General features: G+C 32.9%; 1 long non-coding RNA gene across 2 annotated transcripts in view; it reads left to right on the top strand.

Annotated features, from left to right (window-relative positions):
* Positions 1-3259: 3259 nt before the first annotated feature.
* The window catches only part of LOC111638022, a 16291-nt gene continuing 9180 nt past the window's right edge, over positions 3260-10370 (top strand). Inside the window, exon 1 of one of the 2 annotated variants that reach the window (XR_002758784.1) lies at positions 3260-3308. This is a non-coding gene — a long non-coding RNA (uncharacterized LOC111638022). Of the gene's footprint in view, positions 3309-3598; positions 3663-10370 lie in introns of those variants that run through there. The other variant, XR_002758783.1, reaches the window with a different exon arrangement.

The following is a 10370-nucleotide window of genomic DNA, read 5'->3' as shown; positions in this document are numbered from 1 at the left end:
AAATTGTAGGATTACTTACCGAGTGTGCACCATTCGACATTGCCGTTGCTCAAGCTTGTTTTCGTCGCAGAACAGCGCAGCAAACTGCAGCCACGATTTCTGATGTTATTTTTCTGCGAAAACTTCGCTGAACTTTGGAGACATCATTAATATAAATAATTTTTATCACCGTTGAATAAGAAATGTTTCTTTCACAAGAAATGTATAAAATTACAGTGCTGTATTAAACTTACAGTACCTAATTTACATACTGTACAGACGATAGCTCGCCTAAACTGTCTGTAGCGTGGAGCTAGACGGCGGAAAGTATATATATAATTATAATAAAGTTACAATAAATTAAGTTAATATATAATTATATATACAGTACCTAATTTATATAGGCCTATAATTATATGTACAGACGATACTAAACTCAATTTACCCGCCTAAACTGTCCGTAGTGTGGCGCTGGACAGCGGAAAGTAGTTTGACTGCCCGATGACGTTTTACGTAATATAGGAGTTTTTTTACTGTTGTTTACAGATACCGCCATAATTTTTTCGCCATCTTATAGGAATCGTAATTATAGGAATCCGTCTTATAGGGGGATCTACTGTATAGAGTTATGGAATACTCTACTATCCAAGACATTGAAGATATACGAAAACGAGAAAGCACAAGCTGGTATGCAATAATTCTAAATTATCCAACAAATAACAACTATATACTGACAAATATTGCTTTTAACATTAAAAAGTTTTTTATACAGATTAGATTAAATAAAAATGGAATAAATATAAATGGTAAATATATAGACTACAACCAATCTAAATGTCCAAACTGTACCAAAAATTTATCTAAAATTCATATTATATGTGAACATTGTAATGAAAAGGACAAACTTCAAAGGCTCCGGATTGGGCCACTGGCTAAATGTACTAATGAGTTGGAAATGTATAAGACATTTGATAGAGCTAATGTAAACACGATCTATATGTTATATAACTACGTTAAACAACTAATTAAATGACAATTGTGATAAATTATTAATATAATTCTACAGATTAATAAATAGAAAAAACTAAAGTTGTTAAAATAATATTAAATGAAATGTTAATAGGCGTTTTTAAAACGCTCTTGTAACAGGCGAAAGCCTTCTACGACAATAAATAATTTCAATTTCAATTGAGTGTTTGGAATGGTTATGTCTATAATGTATGTGATTTTATTGTGTTTGTCAATGAGTGTGATGTCTGGTCTGTTGTGGTAAATTGTTTTATCTGTGATTATGGCTCTGTCGTAGTACAGTTTGTGTGTGTTGTTTTCCAATACTGTCTGTGGAATATACTTGTAGTATGGTTCGTGCATGTCTACCAATTTGTGTTTCTTTGCAAGATCTTGGTGTATTATATTTGCTACTTGATTGTGTCTATGTAAGTAATCTGTCTGTGCCAAGAGCTTGCAACCAGAAGTGATGTGTTGTATAGTTTCTGGCATGATGTGACATTTTCTGCATGTGTCATTTGTGAGTGTTGTATCTTTAAACTGGATCTGTATATGAGCACTCTCAGGCATTTTAGTGTCTTACATTCTTTACACCCATAAATACCAATCTGAAATCACAGAAATGATAGATCTTCTATATTATTCTTCACATTTGAAGGGCATTTATACAAACAGAACAAAAAGATACCCATAGGAAACAAGTATTAGCAATTCTACAGAAATTAGTTGTAAAAAATTAGAAAAGAACATCTTACTGAACTTTGTAAATTAATTCATATTATATAAAAGATACATATTCTAACTTAGGTGTTCTGCGTTACTGAACACGGCCCAGATATGTTGACTGCTACTTTCCAATGAATTGTGGGTAATTGGTAAGACATTTGAATGGAATCCATCTTGCTGAGAATGGAATTATGGGAACTAAGCACTTCGTACTCGAGTTGGAACGTCGTTGATGACGTCAAATTGTTGACTTCAACACTCAACACTCGCGTTGAAAATTGGAATGTCCCGTATGTAAATTAACTTTCCTTCCTGAATTAGTTTCGTAGGAAACGTCATTAATATCGAGCATGCGCACAGAGTGAAATTTGTACCGACTCGTTAGTAATTGGCTTAATTAGTTCGACTTGACCAACGTATCTAGGTCACGCCGGGTTGAATTGCTGTGGATTAGAAGGTAAAATGACCAGAATTACTGTCGACGTAAAGGAAGCTGAAAAAAATATTTCGGATAAGACTGCACTAGCAACATTATAATAACTTCAGATATAGAAAGCCATTTGGTAATTATAGTTTAAGGGAATATGAATTTTTTAAGTTATTTTTATTTAAAAGAAGGTATATTTAATAGACATTCAGAAAACGCTTAACATTTTTACGGGCGATCCGTATATAAAGTGCTATAAACAAAATATCATAGGACTACTTACCGATCACGTATCTAATAATGAATAATTATATGAAACAATAAAGGTAAATCAGCTCGCTAACACAATACAGTAGAGCGTCGTTTATCCGAAAGCTGGTTATCCGAAAGCATTCCAGTCGGCAAATTTAAATTTTCGCTAGTGCTGTGGCGCTGCAATCTTCGGCTATTTCTCGGGCTACTCAAATATTTTACGTTTTTGATACTAAATTAACATCTGAAGTATAATTTTTTATTGTTTTTATATTTTTCAATATATTTATTTTGTTTGTACAAAATAAAAAAATAATTTTTAACGATACAATAGTCTTCGTTAGGCTTAACATCGACGAAAATTCAACGCGAAGCGACATGCAACGGAGAGAAATTTCAACATGGGATAAATTAATATATTTTTTCGTACATGATTCGTTATCCGAAAAATAAGTTATCCGAACCACCCCAGTCCCCAATCAATTCGGATAAACGACGCTCTACTGTAATTCTATTATGATATATATTATGATGATAAATATTAGTCGGATGCAACATAAGATGTCTATTGTCTTGATGTAAATAAATATAACTCAATTTTGCTTAAGAAATGAAAGATTAGGCCATTTAAAAGCAGAGTTATTTATCGATTTATCATACGTTGTTATATGTTGATTTTAATCCTTATTTAAAATGGAATGATATTTTAATATTGCTATTAACGATGTCTTCAAACTTCAGCGAATTCTTCTGCGAAAAGAATAAGTTACCAGGAACACGTCAGATGCGAGGCGAGAGAGTGGTCACGTGGCCGGATGACATCGAGAAGTCACGTGACGTCTTCGTGCGTGTTTAGATGTGCCGCCCCGCGACGAAAACAACCTTAAGCAATGGCATGTCAGAAGGGACATGATCGGTAAGTGTTCCTATGATATTTTGTTTATAGTACTTTATATACGGATCGCCCGGAAAAATGTTATGCGTTTTCTGAATGTCTATTAAATATACCTTCTTTTAAATAAAAATAACTTAAAAAATTCATGTTCCCTTAAACTGTATAATTACCAGCCATTTTGTTGTGAACTAATTGGTCAAAATGTCAGCGTAAGTAAGAGTAGGGATAAGGTCATTCTCGGTTAACTCATTCGACTTCACAAACGTATCGTATATATTGAATTTCTTCTGTAACGAATTTATATAAAAAGTAAAAGAAAGGATGATTTAATAAGACGAAACAAGGAAGACAAAAGTTTATTGCGTCAGACATTTGGTAAGTCTTATTCTTTGTTCATTTTACTTTAATGTTTTTAATGCATAAACCGAATGTCTTGCGAGAAGCATCATATTCTCGTAACTATTGTATCAATTAACAAGAAACTTGTGGAAGCTGTCATTTTGGGTTTTCGTTGGTTAAGTCGTGAAATTTTCTGTTCGTTAGTTGTAACATGTCGTTAAAATCCGCCATATTAGTTCGAAGTACAGTAGAACCTCGAAAACTCGACCTAATGTGGACCGAAGGGTGGCCGAGTTTGTGAAAATGCCGAGTTATCGGAAATGGGGTTTAAAAAAATAAGTACGAGTATTTCCTCAGAAAATACTGTACTGTACTTGTACAGTATTTACTTGTACAGAATATAACAGAGAATAAACTGCCCAAATACCCTTAAACAAAGGAAAACTACGTACTTTATGAAGGCTACGTACTTTACTACATGAAAATGAAAATTAATGAATACACTGTGTACAGTAATTTACCTGATAAGACAGACCTCAGAAAAATACTTTGAGAGCTTTTATACTTTTATAAAGCTGTCTATAATGAAAATTAATTAACTAAGGATGTTTTCGCCCTGCCAAGGCGTGGACCAGTTATCCGGAGTGCTAAGTTATCGAGGGACGAGTTTTCGAGGTTCTACTGTACCACGTTGGTTCTTGTATATTTCGAATGCAGTAGTTTGTTTTTAAATCCTATAAAGCTGCGTAGAAGTTACTAAACACATTTTACAACAGATAAACGTAAAAATGTAGTCATTAAAATAGCTGCTTGTTATATACAACAAAATTATGATAATACTCGATAGTTAAAATACATAGTATGTATTTGCATTTTACTTTTGGTTTTTTAAAATAGCTTTATAAAGCTTATATAATACATTAAATATGAATTACATATCAATTTTTACAGTAAAATGCTTTTCTCATATCTTTTCTTGCATGTCACTTAGTCTACTTTATTACTATTTGGGTTTTAATGTTTGATATATCACTATTTTGTTCATTGTTCTTAAATGTGTTTTTTTTTTTATATATATTTTGATATTTCATGTAATATAGTAAATACTTTATTAATCATTCCGAACTTATAGATTCTTGGACTATGTCTTATATTGTTGTGATAAAATACTTCAGTACAATATCTGAATTGAAAATAATATATACTAAAACTTCAAGAAATCAAAAATTTTTAATGATTCAGAACTTTGAACTGAAGAACTTACGTGATTTTATAATTAACAAATGAATTTCTGAAATTTATTAAGTTATCTGCAGATATTTCTATTGAATTGTATTCTTTATTCATAAGTTTCTAGGTTTTTCTCCAATTATCTGTAGATAAAATAAATGAGTATTTTTAGGAATGTCTGAAAACTACAGTATTTCATATAATTTATTTGTAATTTATTATTTTTAAATTTCATTCTGTTAGTTGTAAGACATCTTTTAATGCATCCCTCACAATAACAATACAAAGGTGGTCTACTAGTACTTTCAACCTTATAGAAATGTCATCTTCAGATGAACAAAAAATATAATTTAAAATTTATATAAAACTTTTATATGCAATGGCACATTATCCTATGGGCAAAAGGGGCAATTGCCGGTACCCCAAAACAGTCTTTTTTTGGAAAACATTTCTCCCCAAAGAAAAATGTCTGAAGTCAGCACTGTACATGGGGCCATCTAATTCAAATTTTCCTGGGCCCAAGAAGCTATAACATAGCAGAGTTTTTATATAAATGATTTTTAAATATTAGTACCCTGTATTAGGCTGAATGCATTAAATGCATCTTAAAAGTCATGTTGAATCCAGTTTGTTTAGAATGTATCCTTCAAATTTATTATGCAAATACCTGAAGTTTTCAGTTAAATAATGCTAGATATTTGGCTTTTGGTGGTTCAGATTCTTTCGAAAAAGGATATACAATGAAATATTTTCCTAGAGATTCTTTTTGGACAGAATGCCAGGAAAATTTGAAACCTTCAAATAGTTCTGCTTTGTAAGAAGTTCATTTGAGTCTCAAATATGGGAGAAAATAAAGAGTTGTTTAAAAATGTATCAAAAAGGAGTGATGAAAAAGTTGAATGAGTTTTCATCTGATGATCTTGATGTAATTAAAGAACCTACAAAAGAAAATGATAGTTATTATACCAGAAAATTTGTTGAAAATAAGCCTCTAAACGTGCACAAACTAATTTCTTATATATTTGGCTAATTAATAGTGTAGAAAAAATTTCAAAAATGTAGAAGTACATTGCATCAATAGGATCCAAAAGAAATTTTCTTTCAGACTAGTTGAAATTGAAAGTTTTAAAAAGTTGTCAATGTTTATTTTTTTTCAAAAACAAAAAACAATTTTTTTTCTGGAAGATATCTTCCACTAATGTAAGGTCTGTCCCAAAAGTTTAGGTAAATTTCAAAAATTACATCAAAAAACATTTTTAATGGTTAATTGTGCTTTCATTATTTTTAATAACATAATACACACAATGACATTGAATTCACAATGACATTGAGTTTGTTACAATTGTGGTTTCAAGTTAAATCATGAATCCTCAATTTAACATTTTAAGTTCCATAACATTGGAAAACTGACAACCACCTTTCTTGTCATGATCCCCATAAGTTTTCTATTGGGTTTAAGTCAAAACATCTTGTGGGCCATTTCATAACATTCACATTTTGATTCTAAAGTCATTTTTTGGTTGAATTTGAACAATGAATGGAAGCATTGTCCTGTTGAAATGTCCAAATTGGACAACCTATCATTTCTGCTATAGGAAAGAGATGTTTCTAAGGTTGTGTTCTGAAGTCTGACCAGATGAAAATTCAAGAATAGATGAATGAAGGTAATCTTTTTTTTTACTTGGTTTATTGGCAAGCGCCAAATCCGACAGATGGCTGCCGAAACAGGTAAGGAACCGACCACGTGTTTGTTCAGTGCCTGAGCCGATTCAGTTTCTATCGGTGACGACTACTGCGAGGATCAAATGGAGAACAAATCATTGAATTTATGTCAAATTCTAGACTACCATTATATCGGCAACAGGAAACGTTGTCTTGTAGAAGGTGAAGCCGTTTTGGATGCTGGGCTCATTTTATTTTGTGGATTAAACTCTAACAACAACACTGAAGTTCATGTTGTTGCTTTAGTGTTGCAATCTCAGATATTGGCATTTTAATACATCTCAATTACAGGGAAAATGCACGTGCAAAGCGGGGCTGTCTGGTTTTTGTAAACGTGATAGCATGTTTGTTACATGTTAACAGGTGAGAAGTATTTAAATATTTTAAGCAGTATACACCATGTTCCAATATAAAAACAGTTTTATTTATCATAATACAGTAGAGCGTCGTTTATCCGAAACGTCGGTTATCCGAAAGAATTACAGTCGGCCTAAAGTATAATTTTTATTTGTTTTTATATTTTTCAATGTATTTATTTCGTTTGTAAAACACAAAGAAATCATTTTTAACGATACAATAGCCACGATTATTATTTTAGGTTTACGTTAGGCTTAACATCGACGAAAATTCAACTCGAAGCGACACGCAACGGAGAAAAATTTCAACACGGGATAGGTTAATATATTTTTTCATACATAATCGGTTATCCGAACAACCCCAGTCCCCAATTGATTCGGATAAACGACGCTCTACTGTAGTTAGTGCCAATCTGAAGGCTACCCTGCTGAGTAATTCAGCACTTATACAACATAGGCCAGTCAAAAGTTTGTAGCACACATTACTGGTATGTTTTGTGTGTGTGTACGTCTCATATCCAAAACGGCTTCATCTTCTACAAGACAACGTTTCCTGTCGCCGATATAGTCTAGAATTTGACATAAATTCAATTTGTTCTCCATTTGATCCTCGCAGTAGTCGTCACCGATAGAAACTGAATCGGCTCAGGCACTGAACAAACACGTGGTCGGTTCCTTAACTGGCGTCTAATTACAGAACGATTCCGTAGCCGTAGTTCTGTTTTTTACCACGAGATGTCGCTACTTCGTGACGTCAAGAAGCTGGACAAGCATAATTCTGACTGTGGTATAAATACACCACAGTCAAAATTAATTTATTACGAACAAAATTTACTACTGTTCGTTTGTTGAACGTCAAATTTGTCTTTTGTCTAATGTTTATTGTTTATATTGTAGCTTTAAAAGATGACTATTGTTCATTATTTTTATCAAAATATTTAAAATTATACAGTATATTATAAAAGTTATTCTACAGAATATGTAGACTTTCGTTCTTAAATTCTTTCAATCTCAAGATTTTCCCGCTGAATTTTCAATCTCTTACTCGAATTTTTTTTTTTGTATTATTTAATAAAATTATTCATCGCTTTTTAGAAATAATTTAAACGTTTTATATTAGAAAATTTGCAATACAGTATTTTATTTCACAATTAACGTTTATCTTTGAAATGTTCCACAAAACCAAACTCAATTTTCTGCATAGGCATCCTTATTTGGTTTTCACGAAATTTTAAACAACCTAACCCTAGCGAATACCAAGAGTTAAGTGTATCTTGTGTAATTTGAGTAAAGTCTTTTGAATTGGTAGTTTAAATCCATCAACAAATTATCATCGTCACTAAAATATTAGTGAACTTTTTGTAGCCTGATTTAACAGATCTGCAATGATTCATTTGAACGTTAGCTAAGAAAAAATGCCACAGTATTCATAAGAAAGATGTTTTCTTTATGAAAAAGATTTATTGAAAATTATACATTTGCAACATTTTCATATGCACAATCTGTTATTGAATGTTTTCCTTTTGTAAGTACAGTACATTTCTGAACTGAGCGTAGTCATGATCCCATGTGCCAGAGCCGCACGAGTAGAATTTATAAATTCCATGAATTTTTAGACAGTACGACACAATTAACTTTAGTTGGTTCTCAACTTATCTGTGACTTTCCATTCGTAGAAATCTGTCAAATACAGTACATAATATTTTTAATTACTACTGAATAAGCTGTTAATATTCACGAAAACAATTATTTTAAGATATATTAATTAAATATACAGCATTTTTAAAATTTCAGAAGAGAATTTACTTACCCTTCATATTTTTTAATTCCAGCTTCTCAATTTCGCAGGCAAATACTGCGAAATTGTAAAAAACTGTACGGGTATAATACTTTCTCCAAATGTTCACGTAATCGAAGGAAAGTAGAAAATCCTTCAGAAGATGAAGTCTCGCGACAGAATATAGACTTTTCCTCCACCGGGATTTGCTTATGTTCTAAACCTACACGCTTGTTAGTAAGATTTCCTTTTGAGAAGTGCTTATCGCAATAACAAGTATTTTCTAATATATCCAACGCAATATTTTCCACAACGATTTTTTAGCAACGTAGCGGGAATACTTCAAAACCAATTATCGATGATAAAGTATGGTTTTAAAGCTAAAATATCGACAAAAAGTTCCAAGCACACCTTACAGTACGAGGTATACACTATCTGAACGTCACGACACTACCGGCATCTCGTGGTAAAAGCCAGAACTACGGCTACGGAATCGTTCTGTAATTAGACGCCAGTGTTCCACATCTGTTTCGGCAGCCATCTTGGCTCAAAAACAGCGCCATCTGTCGGATTTGGCCCTTGCCAATAGAATTTTGAAATCAAAGCTAAGCCTTATAGGAAATCTGACAAAGAGAAAATTTGGGTTAAACAATTACTTTTTTGTAGTAATTTAAAATTGTATGTATTAAATAGTTTCTTAGTTGTTAGGATCTTAGGGTGTAAAGATCTCTAATCGTAAAATCGCTGTTTATTATCTAACAAAGAAACTGTTATAGCGGTCGGACTGGACACCGGTCACGTCCTGCTCGTCTAACTGACCCGAACAAAAAGACATCCCCGAACTGCGCACCCACACGTAGTTGTAACCTGATCGATTCCAGATTGAACCCCGGTCGTTAGGTTTTCACACGTGCAAAAACAACCGACTTAACATTAGTTCAGTTACTCGTGTGTGTGTTACTTCGATTTGGTTGTCGATTTCTGATAGAACACGTTCATTCTGACTAAATCACTTCTTACCACGTGTGCTATGTCCGCCATATTGATTAAGTTCGATGTTGTTGCAGTAACATCCCTGTTAATTATTCTCTTGTTATTGCTAATCAAACTTCGGTCATAAAATCTTGTTTTATTCGAAATAATTTAGGCAGGGCTGTGGAATCGCGTAAAAATCTACCGACTCCGACTTTTCCTTACCGTCCGACTCCGACCAGGGGCGGACATGTTACCGAAAGAGACCCGGAAATTCTGATGTGATTATGCGACTTCAGAATAAAAGATTAAATAAATAGAGTTCTAATAAAGATAGAACGTCTTTTAGCTTTGGAATATAGTTTTACTCCAAAGCTAAAAGACTTCTCTAAGTAATAGGCCTATATACAGTGGCGGCCTTAGGGGGTGGCGAGCAGGGCAATCGCCCGGGGCCTCGCTCTTGGAGGGGCCTCGCGCAACAACCAAGTAGAAAAAAGTTGATATTTAAAACTTTTTATTTTATCCTTGGCTATTAGTTATAACAATAAAATAAATTTAATTTATAGTACAGTATATATTAATATTAATAAGTGCCTACTATTTCAATTCACATACTTTGCACAAAGGACAAGGGCCTCGCAAAGATCTGCCGCCCAGAGCCTCGCAATGGATAAGGCCGCCGCTGCT

This window comes from Centruroides sculpturatus, unplaced genomic scaffold, assembly GCF_000671375.1.
Source record: "Centruroides sculpturatus isolate CEXI.00-Female unplaced genomic scaffold, Cexi_2.0 scaffold1061, whole genome shotgun sequence".
NCBI lineage: Eukaryota > Metazoa > Arthropoda > Arachnida > Scorpiones > Buthidae > Centruroides > Centruroides sculpturatus.
This window is presented reverse-complemented; position numbering and strand designations above follow the sequence as displayed.